This window comes from Sus scrofa, chromosome 6, assembly GCF_054392235.1.
Source record: "Sus scrofa isolate SSC_HxYL_T2T_F1_AM1 chromosome 6, Sscrofa_HxYL_maternal_Yorkshire_Landrace_v2.0, whole genome shotgun sequence".
Classification (NCBI taxonomy): Eukaryota; Metazoa; Chordata; class Mammalia; order Artiodactyla; family Suidae; genus Sus; species Sus scrofa.
Window position 1 is genome coordinate 108868252 of NC_139388.1, and position 24464 is coordinate 108892715.

The 24464-nt window shown below is 38.0% G+C and overlaps 1 protein-coding gene across 6 annotated transcripts in view; it reads left to right on the forward strand.

The window, feature by feature from the left end:
- The window catches only part of METTL4 (methyltransferase 4, N6-adenosine), a 491081-nt gene that overhangs the window by 309690 nt on the left and 156927 nt on the right, over nucleotides 1-24464 (forward strand). For all 6 annotated transcript variants that reach the window (XR_014807703.1, XR_014807700.1, XR_014807699.1 and 3 more), the window contains one exon: nucleotides 10098-10147. The gene's annotated coding sequence lies outside the window, so the exon portion shown is untranslated. The remainder of the gene's footprint in view (nucleotides 1-10097; nucleotides 10148-24464) is intronic.

The window sequence follows — 24464 nt, forward strand, 5'->3', positions numbered from 1 at the left end:
GAAAGATTTAAATCTTCATTATAAGTGAATACAGAAAAATCATAGGAAGATATAAAATAGAGCTATGGAACTGAAAAAAAAAGGAAACAGTTTGAGAAGTGGAAAAACCAGTTTATTATGTTTCCTGAAGCAAATCTTTTGAGTTGTTTTCTTTCTTTTTAATTTCTGAAAACTGCATCCCTCCAGTGGAGAACTCTCCTGATGCTAGGGGCTACCTAAGAAGCAATCGTGCCTTCATAAAATCAGTTCCCCAAAGACTGGGAGAAACGTGCGATGCACTAATTTACTGTTAACAGAGGTGGCTGCTTTAGAAACCAGGTACTGAGGAGGAGGTGGGCAGTAGCTGTGTTTCCCTCCTCCCAGCAGAGGTGGTGGCTCCCCCGTACCAGGCGTCTCTATAAACTCCTGCAGTTACTTGCTGAAGAGGACTTGCTGAAGGTGGTCACCGGGATGCCTGTGAAATCCCAGTGGCCTGCCTTATTTGCTTCCTTGTCTTTTTGTTTTAGGGTTATTGAAGTAACACGGAGCCTGTGTTGGCTGTCATCAGCAGCATCATTATTACCACCACTACCATCATTACTGCTGCTTTCTATGGAGACATGAGAGCATTCAGTGTGTTTTATTGTCAATGAACACTTCATTGGTGACCTTGGAAAATGATACTGATTCTTTTGCTAGGTTATTTTCTCGGGGAGGAGCTGAGGAAGCTGACAGAATTTTGAGGAGTGGAAAAATCAGTAACTTTGGGCCATACATAATTTGATCATCAACTTGCTTTCAGAAGGATCAGTCAACACTATTCTGAAAAGGTTGTGAAACAGGCACCTCTTTCAGCCTGAAATGGGAATTTAATCAAAGCAACTTACTTGGATAAACTGTGTTTGATCCAGGGAATGAGGAAGCTGGTGTCTGGCACTGAAAGGAACAGAATGTTTTGGTAGGCATCTCATGGATGATTTCTAGCTCCAGAGATTGGAAACTGAAAGGAGGGACTGTAACCAAATTGCCTGCAAGTTGTGCCCCAGACTCGGCTGGAGGCTGTATATGTCCAACTTGGAGAATTTTGCGGTAGAGCGAGTCTGTCTCTTGTTACTGAGATTCTTAGATTCAGACATCTGTACACAGTGGATTTGTTTCTTTTGTGCTATTCATATTTTTCTTGCTTGTTTCTCCTTTGGTCTCTTCACTTTGTTAAAAGAGAGTCATTAGGTAATACCAACTTGTAACAGATGAAGGAAAAAAAAAAAAAAAAAGGAGGGGCTTTTGTCCACATTTGGAATAGAGAGAAAAAGAAAACAACAGCTTACTCTGAGGAGGAGGGCTGGGCTCAGTATGAGAGCAGGATTCAAAGACAGAAAGTTTCAAAGAAAAAAGTAAACTAAGAAGAAAGAGCATGTCTTACACAGTATTCCCTTTATGTTCAGAAATAGTTAAAAATAGTTGTGTCTGAGGAGTTGTGAACCTGAGGAGAGAAACTGGAGGGTGGAGTGGAGGTGGAGCAAGAGAGAAACTTTACTGTGGTCCTTCCTTTTTACTTGGTTTTAAAACCTGGTGCACATATCATTTGAAAGTAAGGAAAAGGTCTCACCTTTCCTTAATGCTACGTAAGGAAGCTTAATGCTTCCTAAGTTTGAATCCAATAAAACTAGGGCTATGGAATCTTGTATTATGAGCAGTTATGCCTGTGAGCTTATGGGAAAGATTGGGTAGGTGAGTTCACTCCTATGTATGTTATCTTTCAGTTATCCAATGTTCAGATAATTGTTAGAAGTAAAGTAAGTCCTTAAGACTTCTTTCTAAACATGGTGGTGAGCAGCATTCTAATAACAAATGACAGCATCCTGGTTGTGGATCAGATAACCTGCATTGAATGTACTTCTGTTAGTCCCTTGGAAGTTGAAATGTCACTCACCTCAGTCATGATGATGAATGGTTGCCATATTTTCATCTTGGACCCCATCCTCTTAGATGGTCTCAGGTCTTTACTTCTTCAAGTGGGCTCTGTACCTGGAAAATATTGTGAACTTAACTATCAGTCTGAGGGACAAGAGGTATGGAGAGGATGGAGCATGTATGAGAGGAACTGGGATCTTGGTTTTCTTGGGGAAGGCTGGGGTAAAGGGTGCTCAGAACAGCTTTCAAAGAAGAAAAAAAATTGATGTTGGAGGGTAGCCTTGCTTCTTTCTGTCCTGGCCATGGTGGTGGCTGAAGGAGTTGAATTGTATTCATCTCTTTTGTTGATGTTGATTTGGTGACTGTTATTAAAGAATTTTCTGAGCTTTCCTAGAGTTATTTTTATTTCTGTGTTAACTATGGTTTCCTTAATTCTGAAATACTTTTCTCATTGATTGTATTTTCCCATTTGAGGCCATGTGTGGGTGCAATTTCATCCTTTAAAAAAAAATTTTTACATTTTTATTTTTTTATAACTGCACTTGTGGCATATGGAAGTTCCTGGGGTAGGGATTGTTTCTGAGCTACAGCTGTGAACTATGCTTCAGCTGTGGCAATGTCAGATTCTTTAATCCACTGCACTGGGCCAGGGATTGAACCTGTACCTCTGCAGTGACCTGAGTGGCTGCAGTCAGATTCTGAACCCACTGCACTACAGTGGGAACTCCAAATTTCATCCTTTTAGTAATGAATGGCTTGGCTAGTCAGCTGGACTGAAGGAGGGGAGGAGCCCAGAGACCAGCATCAGTGACAACAATGGAGTGGTGGGAGGGACACTAGCTCTGCAATCAGAGTCTGTCATTGTAATTCCTTTCCTCCTGGCGTCAGGTTTTCATTTGAAAATGGGAATAATTCTGCCCTACTTAACTCTCAAGATTGTTATGAAGATCAAATGAGATGGTATAAATTAAAGTGTTCGCTAGCTTTCAGGTGCTAAAGGAATTTTGGAAGTCATTATATTCAACCATGAGGATGAGGAGAAATAAGAGAACACTTTGCTAACTTAGATTAGAAATGTAATCTTTGCATCTGTTTCCATTGCATTGATTGTGTTTCATTTTCCTCTGTATTCTAAACATAAGTGATTGTAAAGACCCTTTCCTAAGGAATTAGGAGGCCAGCTTGGGCATCTATGAGCTGTGATTAGATAGAGGCCCTGGGAAGTTGCCTTCTGCAGAGGTTATTTGGATGGTACCTCTAAATCATCTTTGTCTGTGCTAGCTGTATCCAGGCACTTAGTACCATGTGGTCTGTCAGAGGGTGATGGAATTGTATTTCTGGGAGTATTCTACACGGATGACCTCATAAGCCATTGCCTCTAATTAGTCACTTAAAGTCAATAACCCAGAAACATTTTGTAGCACTCAGCCATTCTTGGGAATAAAATATAACTGTCTAAAAAAGAATCTTGGCCCCTTTCATGGCACACTACCCATTCCGTTAGCTCTGTAGAATCAACTTATGCTTACCTATGATAGTGTGAGTAAAATCAAAGGATCTATTGATGTTTTCCACAGACTTTGCTATGTAATAGCCATTTTTAAAGTTGAGCCAATGTTAATGGGCCATATATTATGTGCTGGGAGTATTATTTAGCCCTGGGGAGAGAGAGATATCTAAGACACATTCTCTTCACTCGGTCCAGTCTCATTTCACCCTTGGACAACTATGATAAGAAATAGGAGACCAAAAGCATACAAAGAGTACTTTTTGATGTGTGTGTCTGGGGGGGAGTGGGTATACTGGCAAGCAATGGAGCTCTTAAGAAAAACTTTAGTAAGATGTGCACCATTTGAAGAGACCCTAGCATGGGTCTCTTGCTCATGACTGCATCTTTATTGGATGTGCTCTTCTTATAATGTAACAGATAATTTCATTTGCTGTTGCATTTTTCTTTAAGAGTGTATATTCCTATAGATCCAGATAATTTTATGGAACTTTATAAATCTCTGTCAAATCGTAGGCTAAAGTCTTTTCTGCTTTTTGTATTCTGAAGTACCAATTTCTAATTTAGAATCCATAAATGCTTTTGATTTTTTTCAGAGCTGTTTTAAAACCAACAAGTTATCTTCTTTTAAGCAACAAGCAGCTCTTTCTAAATATTCACAGTTACAATATTAGACATGTCTTTACCATTGCTCAGAAAGGGTTGTTGGGACTGTGGGTGGATATGTCAGGGTGTGTTGTCTGTCAGTTGGCTGTGCTTTTGTTCCTTCCTTTACATGCTTACTTCTCAGTATAATTTTCTCAGAGGCACTTCCGTGGCGGCTATCTCAGCCATGGTACTCCTGGCACAGGCTTATGTCTTTGAAATTCAGACATCTGAAAGCAAGAAAGTTCTTATGATGCTCAACCAAATAGCTTAGGAATTCTCTTCTGTACGTCTCCAAAAATTTTGAAACTTTTTTTTTTGATAACCTCCTCAAATGTCAGGGAACATCACTGCTTTTCTTGGTGCTTTGCATCTTACAATGTATTTAAAAAAAATAGCTTAAGATGTGAGTTCTTCAATACTTGATGTATTATTCAGAACAAGTTCGTTTGAAGGTGCATCTCTTCCTATCAGAGCCACTTTTTCATGTTGCCTTTGTTTCAGTTCACTCAATGTCTGGGTCTTAGTCTAGAATTCATGATGATGTGCTCATCCTGTTGGGGAAAATGTCTTTTGAAACATCATGCGAAGAAACAGAAAGCTTGCTCTCCTTTTTTTTTTTTCTTTTTTTTTTTTTTTTGTAGCTTGCATTTAAAGAACCTAGTTAATTGAGCCTTCTTGAAACTGTCATTTGATCTGAAAACTGTGTCTGAACCTTATCACAAATCCTGTACACTCTCATCATTGAACCATCTCCACAAGCTAGGGCAAAGGGATCCTCAAGATCCTCTAGAGTCTTCCTGGAAGAGTAGTACTCATATCTCCAAATATTTCATGGGACTCTTATTTCCAGAAATTACTTCTATTCTGTAAAAATTATACTCAGTAACAACCTGGAATTTGGAACCCTCTTTAATTCTCTCTTTTTGCAAATTTGGCTAGGATCTTTGACTGCTCAGGTTTCTTTCAGAATACCATGGACTGGGTGACTTAAATATCAAATATTTATTGCTCACTGTTCTGAAGGCTGGAAGTCCAAGATCAAGGTACCAGCAGATCCAGTGTCTTGTAAAAACCCCATTCAGGTTGCAGAGAGCTGCTTCTTGCTGTGTGTCTTAACACAGCCTTTCTGCAGTAAGTGCTTATAGAGAAAGGGAGAGAGCCCTTGTATCTCATGCACTTTTTATAAGGGCATTAATCCCATGATGAGGGTCCCACCTTCATGACCAAAGCTAATCCTAATCCCTAATCATCTTGCAGAGGTCCCAGCTCCCAACACCATTTTATGGGGGATTAGGACTTCAACATGTGAATTTGAGAGGCTGGGACATAGTCCATAGCGACTAGCAACTAAAATGAAACAGAACAAAATGGAGTGAGCATGTGTAAAGTTCCTGAAAAAGTTGAATTGGACCTAGGAGAAGAATGGAGAGTCTTCATGGATGTCAGCACTGAAGTGTTATGGAGTCAGACTCAAGCAACCTTCAAAATGTGTTTTGCTGTGGTCCAGGCTGGAGACAAGGCTTTCACCCTCAGCTATAACTTTGCAGAATGATGTGTCCAGAGAAGTACAATAACCGAAAAACAAAACAAAACAAACAAAGAAAAATCCAAAACAAAAAACAGAATCCCTTCATTTTGATCCTTTACCTGAGAGGAGCAACACCTGAGTCATGGTGGCAAATCGAAGCCAGCAGCATGACGTCAGCAAGCATACTTGTCTGCAAGAGGTGACTGTGAACATGAACAGTCACCCAGATTGTGACACTCGGTGAAGCCCCTCCAAGCTGACTTCCTGTGTGAGAAAGAAAAACTGGTGGAGGCTGGTTCTTTTCCCTTCAAGGATGTGCCTGCCACCCACTCAGAGCTCTGCTTCCTCACAATAACACGTATTCAAGACTGACTCTTTGCACCTCATTAAGCTCATCCTCCTGTCTTCCAAGCAGGAGTTTATGAAAACTGTGGTAACTGCCTGAAATTTTGTCACAGTCCACTGAATAAGTAAATGCATGTTTTAAAAAAATATTCATTGCAGTACCTTATGAGAAAACTTTTGACTTTATTCAAAAGGTTTCAGTGGCATAACTTGGCAGTACAAGAGTTCACTTCTTCCCACATTGTGTGTGTGTGTGTATGTGACAGAAAGAAAGAAGGAGAGACAGAGGGAGCAAGAGAGAGACAGGCAGACCTGAAGCAGAATAACTTGGCTTTTAATCTCTGCTCTATTCATTAATTGCTGTGTAATCCTGGGGAACCTTCACCTTTCTTATGGTCAATTTCTTCATCTTTAAAATTGGAATTCTAGCATCCTTTCAGATTGTTTGAGAGATCTAAAAATATGTCAGGTAGGAAGCATGTTACCCAACACAGAGTTGGTATTCAATATTGGTGGTTATGATTATTGGTTTTATGAAAGATAACTGTTCTTTCAGTTTGGTGATGAGAATCAGGTAGAGGTGGGCCTGAAGCATGTGGTTGAATAAAGAGGTGATTGTTAATCCAGGTGGCCAAATGATCTTGCTAAGTTTGGTTTGTGATTGCACCAGTGTTTGTTGGCAATTTGGGATTGGAGACCTTCTGTGTTTTGTTTTGTTCTTCTTGGTTCCTTAAGAAGGTGTTTTGAACAGGGCTCTTCTGTCTATCTGCTCTCCTGTTACCTAGTTGTCACAAAGATAAACTCAAGGATTATATGAGAACAATCAATCCCAGAAGCCACATAAATCTTATTTCTTTGTGTAACTCCATTTCTCAAAACACCTAAGCTTCAAATTTTGGATACCTTATTGTTGTTCTGGGATTTTACTAGTTTTCATTCGTTGGGCTCTAACTCTGCCAGACCTGGTGATTTTCTAGGATGCACATATGCTGCTTCTGCTTCCAGCTTCACAAAGTCCTCAGGTACTTTTGTTACTGTTTCCCAGATGAAGAAACCAAGGCTTGAAAAGGTTGAGTAATTTTCCAAATGTTATTCAGCTTTGAAGTAGGAGGGAATCCATGACTGTTTCTAAAACTTGGGTTGTTCCTACTAAGATTTACTGTATCACATAGAATCAACCATTCAACATTTTTATGCCTTTTATGCTTAAATCATAAATTAAATTGAACTAAATACAGTTTTTTTCAATATCTTGAGAGTTTCTCAACAAACTCTGAGATATCTAAAGACACCCTGAATATATTGTCTCCAAAATAGCTTAAATATTGCTGACTGGAAAGTCTTGCCAAATCAACTCATTGTGGAAATGAAAGAGCAAGATTTTAAGTATCATAAGTAAATCAGAGGCTGAATAAGGCTTCCAATTTTGGACTCTGAATTTCCCATCTGTTTCTTAATCCCCAAGCTACCCAAGTCCTAATTTTATGTGGAATCTGAACCTATATTTGGAATAAAAATAAGAAAGAAAAAAAAGCAGTTTTTAATGATGTCAGAGATTAGGAGCTTAAACTTTTTTTTAACCTCAAAATGCTTTTAGTCAATTTTATACCTTCTTTGCCTGAAAATGTGGGTATTTTTCCATATTCAATTCATCACTATATGTCATGTATTTTTAACGGTAATCATATTCTTTATGGCTCTTCACAAATCTTAAAAGCCTTGCTTGAGCAGTGAAGATATAATGTAACTGAGGTTTATGGGTACCATTTGAGCTGAGCATCCGTATAAAAGGGCTATAATCAGACTGTGACTGAATGTGTTCAGGAAGAGGAAGATGGTAGATAGGGCCTTGACCATACCAATTAATAGAAGAGAAAGACTGACACCAATCCTGGTAAGTAGTAGTATCAATAACCAATCCAAAGCATCGTAACACTCCAGTGAATTATAAAAATGGACCACTCCTCTTTGAGATATTTCTAGAATTTTTATTGGGTTGACCATGTGTTTTGGAAACAGGATTCTGCCCTTCCTCATACTATATTTTACTTGCCAAAGCCCAGTGGTTTATAAATCATTGACTTGGAGAACAAAAATCAAGCAGGGTTTAACACTCTGGTTTCTATAGCAGTAATGTAGCCCAACAACCAAACCCTAAATATCACTGGCCAAAAATAACAAAGATTTATTTCTGGGTCATTGTTCTCTTGGTCAGCTAATGTGGTTCTGTCTCAGGTTGTGGGTGGAGTTCAAGTCTGTTCCAATGGTCTTTTGTTCTGAGATCAGTGGCTTCCTGAGACCTGCTCTTCTCATGGAAGATGCCATAAATTCAAAGGGACAAACAGAAACATGTGATGCTTATAGCTGGGAATTGACATAGTTTTACTTCCATTCACATTCTGTCAGTGAAAGCAAGTCAGATGGCCAAGCCCAACTTCACTGATACATTGAAGTATTTGCTATGGTTCTTCCAATAGTAAACCATGATAAGAATATGGAGGGATGAAAAGTTGAGCAAATAATACTATCCAGCACATGTAGTAACTGGGCATTAAACTTTCTGAAGACACAAAGAAAGTGAAGCCATAAGTTTATAACTGCATCGGGACTTTTCTAATGACACTGGGACTTGGCTGCTATTTGCTTAAATCCTGGAAATCCCAAGGAAAGGGGGATAGGAATGGAGAAGAAAAAATGGATATTCAACAGTCAAGTTCTAGATGGTTAAGAAACTCACATTCATGGCCACGGAGATAGATGATTTACTGGGTGTGCTGCACAATCAGGTCAGCCGCAGACCCTTGGGAACTGTTGGTGAGCCTGATGCTGCTCTGGTCATTAGCACACATACTCCCCCAGCCTTCTACGTTCATGGCACTGAGCTAGGTGCTTCAGAGAAGGAGGGCCATAGCGGAGAAAATTAGGAGAGGATTGAACAAATGCAGATAAGGAAAAGTGATGAGGGAATGGATGGAGTAAAGAGGATTGACGCGCAGTTGCTAAAGTCTCTGAGGAAAGAGGGAAGTTAGACAATGCCTGTGTGTGTGTGTGCGTGTGTAAATATCTTTTTCCTTTACCCTTCTGAATTCTTTGCTGAGGCCCCCTGATTAACAAGAGAAAAGCAGACACGTCTATTTTATATAAGCTTTATGTAACTTGGGAGCCTTCATAAGGAAATGAAGAACCAAAGATGTGGTTAACCCTGAGTGTTTTTGTGTCAGATTTGATGAAAAGTTGTGGAAAATTGTTATGGGATAAAAAAGCGTAGGTGCTAAATGCAGTAAACATAGGAAACAGCAAGGCCTGCTCACTGGGATTGCTCTTGGTGTCCCTCTGTCTTTCAGAGGCAAGGTTTACTTCTTTCCTCTGGGTGTAGGGAGGGCACTTCTCCCTTGAGAGTCTGATGACCTCCTGCACTGCTCATCTCAGATTCTTTCAGCTTGAAATACTCAGTATGCCGTGGCACCATATTTGTGGGGTATCTTGTTCTGAGCCCTATCAGCTGTGATAAGAATGGGAAGACAGTGGTGGGGGGTTCAGTGATTCATTCCCTTAGCAAATATTTATATCTTGAATGTCCTAAGTAAGGAAATATATATGTGTCAAGAATAGAGAGGAGAGGAAGACACAGTCCTGACCCTCAAGGCACTGAGAAACCGAAGAGGGAGTCGTGCAAAGGAAGAGACAATTATTTAGAGGCCTTTTAAGTGCAAAGTGATGGTAAACAAGAAGCCCTTCAAGAGTCCACTAAAGTTATCTAATTCAGACTTGGGAAGTAGGAAAGGTTTCTAGGACCCACTGGTTCAGCCAGGGTACAGAAGGATTTAAGATGATGATATAGGCATCAAAACAAGAAAAATAAAAGTGATAGCAGAGGAACAAAGTCTAGAGGTAGTGACAGTGATCAAGGAGTCTTTCAGTGTCCTGAATATAAACCTCTGAAAGTGAAGTCATGGGTAGCAGGTCTTAAAAGTTGGGGCACCAGACTTGGGGTCCAAACCCTTCATCTCTCAGAGAGAAGCTGGGAACTGAGGTCCCTCCCTGCTGTGTATTGCTGTGCTAGGGATAAGGCTATGGCAAGTCTGTGTTTTGGCCTCTCCCACCTGTTTCAGTAGGTGTTGTTTTCTCTTTCACCCAATGTTTAGATCACTTACCTAGTTTCTTGATTTCTTTCAGAGAGAATTGCTCCACATGCAGCTGAAAATTCAGTGTGTCCGTGGGAGGAGGTAAGGTGACAAGTCTCCTGTGTCACTATCTTAAACCAGAACCTCTGTCATGTTCCTTTTGAGGGTTTTCATTTACTACTTTTAAATTCAGCAACTATCTCCTTAAGGCATGCCCTGACTCTTCAAGTACTTGGCATATTCTTGAAGGATAGGGAGCTTGTTGTGTATTGCTTTTACCATTTCTTTTTTTTTAAATATCACTTAGTGAAGTGGTATTGAAATATACTGGAGATGAATGTAAGTGAACGTAAATAGTGAAATGGGTGAAAATGTATTTTATCAGAGATCCCATTTGGTAAAATGTGGAATAGTGGAGGTAGCAGAGATTTCTAAAGCAGAAAGAACTAAAAGGAAAGTTGAAACAGATTTTAATTTTTATGTTGATGAATGATGAAAAGTATATAAGTGGAACTAAATAAAATAAATGCAATCAATACATAGTATTATAATACTAGTTCTAATGCATTATATTTATTGTAGTAGTGATTCAGTATATGAGAATCTCTTTACTATTAAGGCTTTCAAGGATTGGTTTATACCCATATTAAACATTCTATAGATTTGAATGTAATTGCTTTCAGGGATAATACAAATGTAAAGTAAATAAATTTTTAGAATAATTTAATTATAGTTCATGAGTATTGATTTTTGTGGGACACAATCTCAAGGATATTCTGAGGAAAATAAGATCTTATAAAATAGGTGAAACAAATATAGAAAAGTCTAGTACTTTAAATCAATATCGATCACTATATTAAAACTGAATTGATTGAGAACACATTAAATATATTAAAAGACTGGACATTAGTTAAGTGCTGGCATACCAGGAGGAATTAAAGATCTCATTAAACTATAGCCTTTTCTTATATCTTAAGCTGTCTATTATAATATTAGAGAAAAAAATTTATATAGGAACAAACAACCCCAAACTTCTCATCCACTTACCTAGTAAATAAACAACAAAACAAACAAATATCTCCATTGAATTTTTCTGTTTTGAACATGGGGACTTAAGGGATATTTAGTGAATAAATAGGAAAAGCAGGTGGTAGTTAAACATATAGTGAGGAAATAGTGCATGAAATTAGGGTTTCACATAGATAATCTGTGTAATATGGCTATGACTTTCCTACAAAGTGAGAAGAAAAATTTTTCAGGTGAATTTTCAGATCTATAATTTAAACCTCATCATATTAATATATTTTCCTCCACACTTGGGCTGCTTTTACGTCCCTCTGACTGAGGATTGTTATGGCTTCAAGTTTGAAATATTGTAAATATTGCAGTTTTGTGCTTTTAAGTTCCATAGCTACAAATATGTTCAGAGTGCTTTTTCATTATGGGATAAGTTTGTTGAGAATTTTCTAAATGCTTAATCATAGCTCAGGCAACTTAGGGGATTTTGGAGAAAAGGAAGAAGGAAATACAGATAAATCTGGATAAAGAGGAAGCATGGAATTAAAATTTTTAGGGGCCAAAAACTTAACAAAAGGGGACATTTAATCTCAGATGATTTTGGAGAGATTCTAGAAACTTTACATTTGCAAGCAACACCTATCTTAGCTATCTTAGCACAGAGTATTGTGAACTGGCACAATCTGACAATATAGCCCTAGAATTTTAGGGTGTTTCATGCCACAATTCCTTTTATAAATGTGAAATATGAAGATCTTTTTAGAGTTACAAAACTATTAGTGTCAGGGCTCTCAATTCTCTGTTCCAGTGCTTCTTTCTCTTTCTTTTTTCTTTTTTTTTTTTTTTTTGGCATAGGAATAATGTTCTTTGTCCTAGCATAACAATTTGAGTGAATGGCATTTGACTTGAGATATCTATTCACATTCATCAAATATTTTCGTGGAGGCTTTTATAAATTACTTCTATACACTTGACTTAATGCATTGTCTGTAAAAATTAACATAATGTTTGCCTTCTACCACCCTCTAAAATGATTATAAAGATTAATGGGGAAAGGGCTTCCCAAAATACTGATATCTCAACTGCAAAATGAGGAGGTTGGTTGAACCAGGTGATATCAATTGTCATTTCCAGCTCTGAAAGGGACCCACAGTTACCAGATGAGACCCCTCTCTTCTCCCTTACTTATCTTTGTTGATTTATTCTTTCAAATTCAGTGGGGTTAGCTTCCTACTTATTGCTCTGGTTGGGGATAGGTACAACTTTTGGATACCCCCCCACCCCGCCAACCCCGCAGTCACCTATGCATGCCACTTCATTTTCCTTACTAAGCAAGTCAGTCTTCCTCCATTTGAATGAAGTCTTTGATGTTGGAGTCTGTTTAATTTACTCCTGTAAACCAAATGCCTAGCACAGCACATGGAACTTAGTGGAATCAAAGCAAATATTTGTCAAATCAAAGAAAAACCTAAGATGTTCTTAGTTCCTAGGATGCCAGTGATGATGGACTAGCACTGAGTCCTCAGTGGTCAGTGTTTGGGAGGCTCTAGATTTTTTAGGTGCATTTTAAGTGTAGGACAGCTTCTCTAATCCTAGTTTCTTACCCTGGTGAAAATAGGTTCTGTTTACAATCACTCACCACTGTAATCAGTTGTTTGTATCTGGAGATAAATATGGAACTATAAAGAGAAGGGAAATGTGATCAAAGATAACAGAAGAAGAAAGGAAGGTGAACTCAGGGTAAGACTTTATATGAACTGAATCTGTAATCACCATTGCAGTGAATGTCATGGTAATTATTTGCCATCAGAATGTTACATGTTATTGAGATATTCTTTTTTTGTGTGTGGGCACAATGAAAACATATTTGTTCTGGAAAACATGTTAAAGACCCAAATAGTACATATTTTAGTCAGTTCTCTGATAAATGAGGAAATAAAACACTTATTTGACTTGATGGCATTTTAAGATATTATATTAATGACATTTTAAAAATAATCATTTTAAAATTAATGCCCAGTGGAGAAAGGAATTGAAGGAATTAAAAGTGAAAATTTTGTTTTAAAAATACTGTTTTCTAGGGTTTAAATTTTGAAAAGATGATAAAATCAATGCATAAAATTGAAGATTTGATATAAATTATAAAGACTTATCTCTTCATTGACTAGAAAACTAATTTATTAGAGTCCTGATCAGACTGTACCACAGAGGAAGGAAAATTTTTGTGGCATCATGTGGGAGTTGGACATGGTGACCTTTAATGCCCCTTCCATCCAGAGAGTCTGTAAGTGGATGAAAACACAGTGATGAGAAATGTGCTAAGGACACACCCAATGCCCTCTGTTTTAAAAATGAATATTTTAAATGGCAATATGCTGTTTGTTTTCAATTTCTCCAACTTTTATCATTAAAAATATCCTTGTTACCATTTCTCATTCAAGCTCCTAATGACAGTCTGTGACCTTTTTCTGGGAAAAAAAAAAAAGGCAGTCTGTCTGAATTCTTGTTACAAAGAAGCAATGCAAATGAAAGAGGTTCCAATTTCCCAGAAGCTGCTAAATGACACCTTCCAACTATAACCCGCTGGTCTCCAGAGGGTAATTAAATTGCAGATGGGGAATATATATGTGATTTATTTTTAGAACAGGTTCGAGAAAATAAAATATACCTGACATTTAAGTTTTTAGGTTTGTAGGGGAATTATTAGTATAGTTGGTTATGACTTTAGATTTTCATTGTGTGTTAAGAGATTTCAATCAGTGATAGTGCAGTTCACTCTAATGGAATCTTAATGGCAAATTAGAGAAATGTAGTAGAAACTATCCTGGAATTGCAACAATAGTTTGCTACACTAAGCACAGATATAGATATTATGGCCCATTTATGAAGTGTCCTTAAGCTTTTTTAGTTGTGTGTGCACATTCACAAATAGCAGTAGGAAACTGATCAGGATAGAGGAAGTCATTCCAAACTTTGAAAATGGGCAGTTGAGAGCCATCCTTATGTGAACTAGTTTCTACTACCTCTTTTTTTTTTTTTTTTTTTTTTTTTTAGTAATTTTACTGATTTGTGTTAATGTCGAGATATTGCATACATTAAATGATCTTTCAGAAAGGTTTAAAATGTTTAATATATGAACTTGGGATTTTAGCATTTTCTTCTTTTTTGAGTGTAGATGGGAAAGTATTTGGTTAATGTGCCAGCTTTAGCTCATCAAATATGAAACCTTTATTGCTTTTCTCTTAGATGTGTGGGAAGATATAATGTAAATTTGGAAGCAAGTTAGCAAGTTGTTATTTTACCAAATTCATTAATTTTTTTTCCCTTTATAAGTTGCCTAGGGGATATGAGGAAGGGGATTTAGGAAAACAGGAGTTTGCAATTTAAGGAAACAGCTTAAGGATAGCAGCTTGGAAAACTTAAGTGGGTGACTGCTTTGCAAGCTACAGACCACCAAGTCAAATATTGTCTTTGGGAAAGGGAACTGTGTTTTCTTTCAAGCAAATCTAAAAATATTTAGATATATTTTATCCGAGATAAATTTAAAAACTGAGCATTCTTCATTTTGAGTTTAAGAAGAACAGAACTCTGCATGTGAAATTCTTTTTGTGGGAAATGAGTCAATTAGATAATTATGGGTGGAATGTGAAAGGAGAAAGTTAGGAAAATCTTAATATGTTAGGCTTTTTTTTTGTTAATAGATAATGGGAATGAGTGAGAATTGAAATCTAATATTCAGTTACAATGAGCCCAAGACAACCCAGTTTAGCAGCCTGCAGCAACACTGGCTCCTTAACCTATTGAGAGAGGCCAGGGATTGAGCCTGCATCCTCACAGAGACAACATCTTGTGCCTAACCCACTGAGCCACAGTGGGGACTCCTAAGACCTGAACATTTCTGACCCGAGGTTAGAATCAGAAGGAAAGGGTGCATTAGAGAAGATGGTGGCACTGGGAGACTCCTAATTTAATGCCAAGTGTTCCTGATAGGGGAAAATTCACATTGTTAGAATTGTGATAGAAATGTCCAAAAATATACCAAATAAGCTATGTAAACTGTGAAACATCAATTTACTTTGTGGTAGAGTGAAAAATCACAAATTTTCCATCTAGCTAATTGAGAGATCTACCTCTATCACATTAAATTATCTCTTCCTTCTCCTTTCTTTGAATTATTTTTTTCATGCTACATCTATGTCCTCCCAATTGTGAATGTCCAAATGAAGTTACTTCTGTTGTTACTTCTGTTATTGCTGCTCTAGCTCCTAAAAGGAATTCCGCACTTCCTCTGTGGCTAGTGTGAACTAATGACATGAATTAAGTTCTTTGATGCTCACAAAAACCTGTGAAGTCAGTAGTTTCACTAATCTCCTTTCATATGTGAGAAGACTAAGGCTTAGAAGAACTTGAGGCAAGCAGTTCAACTGCTTACCCCATGCTTACCCCACCTCTTAATTTCTATTCTATAACGTCTTTTTTTTAAATAAATTTTTATTGGAGTATAGGTGACTTGCAATGTTGTGTTAGTTTCATGTGAATAGCAAAGTGAAATAACCATACCTATATATCCTATATATCCATTATTTTTTAGATTCTTTCCCCATCTAGGCTATCACAGAGTGCTGAATAGATTTCCCTAATATATATATATATCCTTGCTACTGGTTGATTTTGTATATAGTAGTGTGTGTATGCCAATCCCAACCTCTCCGTCCATCCCTCCCCTCAATGTTGCCCTTATGGTAACCATAAGTTTGGTTTCGAATTCTTTGAGTCTGTTTCTGTTTTGTGAATAAGGTATATCATTTTTTGTTAGATTCCACATATTAGTGATCTCATGTAATATTTGTCTTTCTCTGTTTTACTTCACTTAGTATGATAATCTCTACTATAATGTTTTGAATGTTAAGGATCCATTTGCCTTGAGGGTTTTAGAGGATTAGAAGCTCTTCTCTCAGAGTTCCCATTGTGGGGGAGTGGGTTAAGTGTCTGACTGCAGTGTCTTGGGTGTCTGCAAAGGTGTGGGTTTGATGCCTGGCCCAGCACAGTGGGTTAAAGGATCTGGTGTTGCCACGGCTGCAGTGTAGGTCACAGCTGTGGCTTGGATTCAGTCCCTGGCCTGGGAACTTCCATATGCTACAGCTGCAGACAAAAAAAAAAAAAAAAAAAAAGCTCCCCTCTCTCACCAGTGCTGTCAAAATTCAGAAACTTCTTTCACAGATGTCATTTGTCCAGCTTAATCTGTACATCATCTTACACCTGAGCTCCAAGCTTGGCTATTATCAGCAGAGTCTAACTTTCATCTGTGCTCTTGACATATAACATTATATCAGTTTCAGGTATATAATACAATGATTTGCCTTTAATTTAAACAACTATTTTCATGCTTGCTATTAGGCCCTAATTTTGGGGACACACACAAAAAATAGGTGACACCCATCCCTTGCCATAAAGAAAGGGAGGTGAGGGGGCAAACCTCTAAATCATTAACAAACGTTATTGTCATTGCTCAACCTCTTGTCTTCAAGGTGGACTTTGTTTGCATGACATTCAGGCTGCCTGTATTTTCCAGGTATTCTGCTTTAAGTTGCTTTTGTTTTCCTAGCTTGACTTTATTTTTCACCTATGGCTCTAGTATTGAATCAAGATTCATTTAATTAAATATACAGGGACTATTATGAGTCTCAGGAGACGGAAAAATAATACTCCTTTCCCCCCACCTGTTTTGGAACCAATTAGTATGGATGTGGGGGTCTGGGTCTTGATAGCAGGAGATAAAATAATATTTAATAATAACATATTATATGGAGATTATGGCCAAGATCAACCAAATGAGTTTGCTAAAATACCTGTGCAGCACACATCCCTAGGAAAGTAGGGCTGAACATGGCTGGTCTAGTCTCACTCACCTACCCATGAGAACAGAGGGGTGAGGAGTGATGGAGGGAGGCCAGGAGTTGTTACACTAGTGTGTGGGGGAGTCTGCATGGACACATAAGGAGCAAAGGAACACGTAAGGGATAAGGGTTCCCCACAGAACATTAGACTAGATTAAAAGATATGGTTGAGAGATCTCAGTCAAATGAAAAGCTGCATACAGAAACATAAGGGAGGATAGGGTTTTTTCCCTCTCTTTTCCTTCCAGCTTTATTAAAGTATAATTGACAAATAAAATTGTAAGATACTTAAAATGTACAATGTAATGATTTTATATTTATGCAAAATTATGAAAGGATTCCCCCCCATTGAGTTAATTAACACATACATCACCTTATTTATTTATTTAGTAAGAACATTTAGGGAGTTCCCATTGTGACTCAGTGGAAATGAACCCGACTAGTATCCATGTGGACATGGGTTCAATCCCTGGCCTTGCTCAGTGGGTTAAGGATCCAGCATTGCCCTGAACTGTGGTGTAGGTTGCAGACAGGGCTTGGATCTGGTGTTGCTGTGGCATAGGCTAGCAGCTGCAGCTCCAATTTGACCCCTAGCCCAGGAACTTCCATATGCCACAGGTGCGGCCCTAAAAAGTGGCAGGTGGTGGAGAAAGGAACATTTAGTTTCTACTCTCAGCAGATTTCCACTATACAGTACATTGTTATCAACTGCAATCACCGTGGTATACATTAGCTCCTCAGACCTTATTCATCTTATAGCTGAAAGCTTGTACCTTTTTACTAACTTCTCACCCATGCCTAATCCCCTGGCCACTACTTTTCTATGCTGTATTTCTATGAGTTCTTTTTTTTTTTTTTTATTCCACTTTTGTGATACCATGTAGCATTTGTCTTTCTTTGGCTTATTTCATTTTAACATAATGACCTTTGCGTTCAATCATGTTGTCAGAAATGACAAGATTTCCTTCTTTTTAAAGGCTAAATAATATTCTATTGTATATGTATACCATATTTTCTTCATCCATTCATCTGTGGAGGGCCCCTTGGGTTGTTTCCATGTCTTGGCAATTGGGAGTAATGCTGCAATGAATATGCGAGTGTGAATATTTTTTCAAGATAATGGTTTTGTTTCCTTTGGACATCCAGAGGTAGGATTGCTGGATCATTTGGTAGTTCAATTTGTAATTTCTTGGGGAACCCCCATACTGTTTCCCATATGTAGCAGCTTACATTCTAGGAAGGTTAGTTTTATAATGCAGGTCTGAGTGTTGTAGCATGTGTCAGAGTTAGATTCCCAGAGGAGGTGACACTAGCTGGCTCTTGAGGAAGGAGTAGGAGGTTGCTAGGAAAACAGCACTGAGACCAGTGCAAGCATGTTCCAGCAGAAGATTATCACCCGTACAGGTTCTGAGGCTTGATGTGCTTGGAGAATCACAACTGTTTTAATATTTTCATTGTGTGTAAACTGTCAAAGGTGAGATAATATGTCAGAATAGAAGGCTGGATTGTACATAAAATTAGTTGACTTCCTACTTCTGTATTTGGAGACTTTCAGTTTGCTCCCCTGAAGCTCTGTGCACTGGCTCAGTATTGTACTGCCTGGTGAGAGAATTTCAGGGTACCTCTACTTTTAAGTGTAGGTGGGCTTCATGCTTTTTTTCTTCACTCATCTTAGCTTCACAATCCTGGAGATTTCTTGTATCCTCACCTTGTACTTCCATGGAAGTCACATGTAATTCTAAAAGGGGGGGGGCAGTGGAAATAGAAAGGAATTCCTAGATTAGGGATGTTAGCTTTTTCCAATTTAGGCTGTTATGATAGGTTAGAAAATTCTGGAGTTTTGACAGTCAGCAGTAATCAAGACCCTGAGTCCAGATGGCTGGCTGTTTACCACCAATCTGCATTGATAAGCCTGCTACCTAGGTGGGCGCTAACACCACAGCCTTTCCGATCCCAAGCCCAGCTAACTTCTGATAGTAGGAGGATATCTTTCTTCAGTGTTTTTTGGAATATTATCCTCCTCTTGGAGGGGTTCACCCATTGTGGAGCCTGTCAGATGGTTTGGCATCTTGGCGTTTCAAATTTATGTGACGTGAAAGCATTGAAAGGTTTAGAGGACAGATCCACATTTCTTAGTTTTCTTTGGTGCATTAAAATCCTATGCCTGAGTAGCTGAAGGTTGTAGTTATCTCCTTTATTTAATATGCAGCCTTTTTCGTTAGGAATTATTCTTCTGGATAGTCGCTTGTATTTATGTAGTGTGTAACAGTTTACAAAATGCTTTCCTATACATCAGTTCATTTATTTTGACAAGAAATCTATGAGACAGGGCAATAGCAGTTTCTCCTTTTTACAGAAGCGGAAACTGAGGCTTAGAGATATTATGACTGTTAGACTGGTGCTGTCCCATTGAAATGTAGTGCAAACCACATATGTAATTGTAAATACTCCAGTCGCCACAGTAAACAAAGTAAAAAGAAGCAGGTGAGATTGATAGAATTACAGTTTCCTTGGTCCTTGTCTTGCTGTAGCAAAGCATTGAAACAGGGGACATTTGACAAATTTATTAAAACACAAGCACATTTTCAGAGAGAGAGAGAGTGCTGCTCACAGATAAAAAGAGAGACCTGACTCACTTTACAATTGTTTTTATACCCCATACTGCTGACCTTATTTAAATGGGGAACAGGTTATGCAGAGGCTGGGTGAGGAATGACTGACATTCCTTCCCTAGTAGGGAGTGAGCATCACAATGAGACATGGCTTTTGGGTTTAATATCTTTGGAGGGGACTTGAAGCCTGTAACAAGATTAATTTTAGCAATATATTTCATTTAACCTAATACGTCAAAATGTTATTTCTGCATGTAATTAATTTAAAAATTATTGGAATATTTAATATTCTATTTTTTTTTTCACTAGGCCTTCAAAATCCAGAGTGTAATTTGCAACTCAGACTACCTACATTTCAGGTGCTTAAGAGCCATTTGTGGTTAGCAGCTACCATATTGGATAGTATGGACCTAAAACTGCACTAATGCGTTTTCTGCTCTGTATGAAACTGACCCACTATTAGTTTGGGTAATGAAGTATGGTTGTACTCTCAAGAGTTGTAAAAAATCTAAACAACTTCTTATACATACTCTCTTCTTGTTTTCCGTAAGAACAGCATCATATATCTTTGCAACACTTGATTATTCCCACAGATGTGGTCTTTGATCCTTGGGAACTCCCTTCCTAATGGAGGGACTGAGTACAACCCACAAATAATGAACAAGGAGCTCTGACCAACATTCTTTAAGCAGCCAGTGAGTAGTGAGTAAGTTCAGCCTTACATCTTAGGAATGAAGGGGCAGAGTCAGTAATCTCAATTTTGTGTGAAAATGCTTATACAAATTCTTTTGCACAGGGAAAATTTTCTAAGTGAAATTAAGAGTTTATAGCAAATCTTTCTCTAGTATCTTTCTTTGCTTTGGCCCTATTTTCAGTCTCTGTGTAGGCCAAAATTTCATTCCTATCGATTGTTTAGTGTGGGTGGGATAGGTGGGTGGACATTTTTATTGACTAAAGGAAAGATAGGCTTTCATGAGATTCATCATCTGTTTTCTTGAAATAGCAACTCTACATTTTGCAGGTAGCTAAAAGGAAAAATCTCAGCCTCTCTAGACAGCTGTTGCAGGATTTTATTTCCATAATGATTAAAAGTCTAAAAATCTCCCCTCCATAATGGCAGAGAACACATATATATGTGCACTTGATATTAGGAGACTCCACATTTTCCCACTGAAAAAGCAAAATCAAAAACAAAACAAAAACTCCAAATAATTTTGTTGAAAAAAATTTCCAGAGAGTGTATTTCGAAGGTCCAGATAAATAAGAGCCTGTAGTTGTTTTCCAGTCCTTTTAGACTAAGCTCTGAACTCTACTATTTCTAAACATTTATAAAGACAAAGCAAGTCCTTTGTGCTTTTACCAACTGTTTGTGGTCATCTGCTGAAACTGACCCATCAAGACACGTTTTTAATCTTTCTCCAATCTTCTCTAATTTCCCTAATTGGAATTAGCAGTTTCTTCTCCTTGTTCCCATGACACTTTGTCATTCTGTTATTTAAAAAATTAGTTGTTTTATCCTCTAAATTCTATTAGCTTGAGCCAAATGGGATTGCTGTTTTTTTATAGATTAAAAAATGTTTACTTCATATGGCTCAATCTACTGTGATTAATTTATGGAATTCTGAATACACACTCATATACATCCATGAAGAAGAATCTGTTTTGGGTTAGTTCCTGAATCTCCCATAGCATCTTGGCCACAGTAGCTCTTCAATAAGGGTTTGTTGAACTGACTGAATGAAATAAAAGTGTGGTGCATGTTGGGGAAATAGAATCATATAAATTAACTCTCCTCCTTGGGTAACTCACAGATTGCCTGTTCCTTGTGGGTTTTGAATTTCAAAGAAGTGGTGAGACTTCAGCCTGGTGCTCTGATATGTTAATTTAAGTAGAGGGTGTCAAGGGAATTTGTACTAATCAAATTCCAGATTTTAGATAATGCTATTGCCAATGAGTAGGAGGTGTGTGTGTGTGTGTGTGTGTGTGTATGTACTATTTTAATTTCTGTTTTTCTCAGTAGATATAATTTGGGGTGAAATAGTTAATAAACTAATAGTAAGATAAAGTCTTCCTGGTGTCAGAACAATTGTTCTGATTGGTTTGGCGGACTAAACTAACAATGAACAATATTTCTGTTTATTTATTGTAATAAGGACACAATAGTGAAAGTGTATATAATCTTTATACTCTATTTTTAAATTAAGATTTGATGAAATTATGGTTAAAAGCCAGGCAGTTTCAAAATCTATAAACTGTTCTTTGAACTTGTTAATTTTTTGTGAAGATCTGTTCAGTAGACGTAACTGGATATGACATTGATATTTCTGTTACATATCTGTGCCAAGGTCAGTTGCATCAGGGGTTCAGAAGGAAGGAGCATCTTATGGATTTGGTGTATCTGACAAGAGTTTTTGATATGAAGCAACCTAGTCAGTGTGAAATTCAAGGTCTCTGAATTCTCAATTAGACTTCAGTCTCAAACTATGACTAAACAGAATATAAGTCAAGTTGTATAAGATTAAATTCAAATCTTGTCTTGGACATCTATGCATCACATCATGTGGCCATGGAAAGACTGTTGCATTAATTAGCAAGAATGGAGTCTGGATGTGTTGCCCAAATTTTCTTTCAGGAGTGAAGGACTTATTCTCCAATACTGAAAGTGTTACCTGTAGATGCCTCTCAGCTCTTTTTGGGAAGTGCCTTGGCAGAGAAGGTCCACCTTACTCAAGGTCAAGTGGAGAAGCCTGCATCCAGTGAATGACAGTGCAGGGGCGTGAGGCCCCGACCTTCTCAGTCCAACTCAGGAGGGGTTATTCCAGCCTTACAGTTCCCAAGAATCAGCTGAGTTGCCTTTTGCTGAGAGCAACTTCTGCCTTCACCCAGTCCTGCTTTGTTCTTTCTTCTTCCCTTATACAAGTATTGATCCCAATAATTTTCCCAATAATTTTCTTGTCTTCTTATTTCTATCTCAGAATCTATTTTCATAAAGTCCAATTTATTACAATAAATTAGAAGAGAGAAGAGTTGTTCTGAACTAAGAGACTTGAATAAGACTTGAGGCTGAAGGAAATTTGCAAATTATCAAGTCCTTCTGTACCATTGATGAAGAGGCCCAGGTGCCTTCAGTCAGTTGCCTACATTTGCCAACCCACAGCAGGGACTTGACTTCATGGTGCCTTACTGTTTTGGCTACAGAGTAGATTAGAGATTCTGCTTGTCCTTTGTGTTTCTGCTTTGATTGTTCCATTGTGAGGCTACCAAATATTTGATCTGTAATTACTCCAGCAAATCAGTTCAATTACCAAGATCCAGAGAATTCTGCAGAGGTAATGTCCAAGTTTGGGTATGAGGATATCCTGAAATATTTTGAGTTGGGCAGGGGTGGTTTTAATTTGCTCTGACCTTTGAAGTTTATTACAAAAGACATGAGATCCCGGTCATTTAGTGTTTTGGGGAGGACTTTCTAAAGAGCATCAGAATCGTACTTAAACCATTTCATGCAGGATGGAGTCCTCTGGATCCATCACTAGAAAGTTTCAATTCCCTGGACTTGCTTTTATGTTTTTGTTTTTTTTTTCCCCAAGATAGTATACAACTGATTGGATTATTGAAGGATTTTTAGATCCTGTGCCCTTGAATGAGCTCCACATGATGTAGAGCAAGGGTTTAAAAGTGTGTATGCTAAAAATGCACCTTTTGTAGCCAACCTTCCATTTTGTGCTCTCTCTTTCCTTTTTTCTCTGTGTTTTTACTTGAGTCTATTATAATTGTCTTGGATGACGCTTATTAGTTGTTGCTTTAAAAATGAGTCCACCTATTCTGAATAAGCCAGCATTCTTGTTATGAGATATTTAAGAGAATATTCAAGTTTATTTTAAATAGGCCTGATTTACCATTGCCATTGGAGTTTGATCAGGCTGGTAAGAAGGAACTGAGAACACTGGGTCCTGAAAGCTGAAGACATAGGACCTGGAAGAACTTGGAGAAACATGGTACCTTCTTTAGATTTTTTAGACATTATCTTTAGAAAGAGCAAATGTGCTTTTTTTTTTTTTTTCTGTTTCTCAGGATAGCCAGAATAGGGTTAGTGGAAATAGAAGTTCGAGGGAGGCAATATTAGAAAAATAATTACAATAAGTATTGTTTCAAATTGAAATGATCTGTTTTGCTAGGTAATGAGATCATTCTGATTAAAGTGTTCAAGGATAATTGAGGTATGCACCTGAGATACTTTCCCTTGGGTAGAGAATCCAAGGGAAAGATGGGGTAGATTGCAGTGTTGTTACTCCCCAGTGATCATCCCTCCTGGTATTTATGCCCTGTGCAGTCAGTCACCTGGCTTACTGATGCTGAGCCCGGCCATGTGACTTGCTCTGGCCAGTGATTCATTAGCAAGCATGACCCACATGGAGGCTTGATGAGTGCTTGTATATTGGAGCCTGTCATCTGGGAACTCTCCATCTTGGAAGGAAGGTGTTGTGCTAAAAAGAAGCTTGGGCTTGACTAACTCAGTGATGACAGGCTATTGGAGGGAGGCTGAGCTCTCAGTTGAATAAGCCTCATGAGTGATTACAGCCATACTACAGTGTGCAGAAGAACTGCCCAAGTGAGCTCAGAATCAGCAGCAATAATATCGCTATTACAAGCTACTCCATTTTGGGGTGGTTTGTTATGCAGTTAGTGCATAATGGAAATACTGAATGATATCATCTCTGGAATCCTCCCCAATTCTTTTATTCTCCAATTAATTGTAAATAGTGGGGGAAGATGTCGAATAGATGAAAAAGCATATGATTACAAGCCACCCTCTGAAACAATCCTTTCACCTTGGGGAAATACACATTTAAGTGATTTCATGACAGTTGGACAAGCATACAAATACCTCCCACA